At 40.5% G+C, this 817-nt stretch overlaps 1 non-coding gene across 1 annotated transcript; it reads left to right on the plus strand.

Annotated features, from left to right (window-relative positions):
- The first annotated feature begins 418 nt into the window (after nt 1–418).
- LOC148553365 (small nucleolar RNA R71) lies at nt 419–527 on the plus strand. Its single transcript, XR_015892980.1, has one exon. It is a non-coding gene; the product is annotated as a small nucleolar RNA R71 (small nucleolar RNA).
- Nucleotides 528–817: the final 290 nt, after the last annotated feature.

Genomic DNA, 817 nt, shown 5'->3' on the forward strand with positions numbered 1-817 from the left:
GAGAGATTGTAGGTGTTTCCATAGGGTTCTCCCATGTAACTCACCTCCTCCATGGTGGGTTGATCAGGATTAGAAGCTTCTACTTCTAAAGAAGTTTCTTGGGTGCTGCCAATTGCAGCTTGCATTCCAGTCAAATGCTGAGAGATCATATTGACCTGCTGGGTCAAGATCTTATTCTATGCCAATATGGCATTAAGAGTATCAACTTCAAAAACTCCTTTCTTTTGAGGGACCCCATTGTTCACAAGGTTTCTCTCAGAGGTGTACATAAATTGGTTGTTTGCAACCACCTCAATGAGTTCTCTTGCTTCTGCAGGCATTTTTTTCAAGTAGAGTGATCCACTTGTAGAGCTGTCCAATGATATTTTGGACATCTCAGATAGGCCATCATAGAAAACTCCGATGATAGACCATTCTGAGAGCATGTTAGGAGGACACCTCCTGATCATTTGCTTGTATCTTTCCCAAGCTTCATAGAGGGATTCACCTTCTCTTTGTCTGAAGGTTTAAACTTCTACTCTGATTTTGCTCATCTTTTGAGGGGGAAAGAATTTAGCTAGAAAAGCATTGACCAGCTTCTCCCAAGAGTTCATGTTCTCTTTAGGTTGAGAATCCAACCATATCTTAGCTCTGTCTCTTACAGCAAAGGGAAAGAGCATAAATTTGTAGACTTCAAGATTCACTCCATTGGTCTTAACAGTGTCACAGACTTGCAAGAATTCAACCAAGAACTGATGTGAATCTTCTAGTGGAAGTCTATAGAACTTGTAATTCTGTTGTAGAAGAGAGACTAACTGAGGCTTAAGCTTAAAGTTGT

This window comes from Arachis ipaensis, chromosome B7 (genome assembly GCF_059453495.1).
Source record: "Arachis ipaensis isolate K30076 ecotype BB chromosome B7, ASM5945349v1, whole genome shotgun sequence".
NCBI classification, from domain to species: domain Eukaryota; kingdom Viridiplantae; phylum Streptophyta; class Magnoliopsida; order Fabales; family Fabaceae; genus Arachis; species Arachis ipaensis.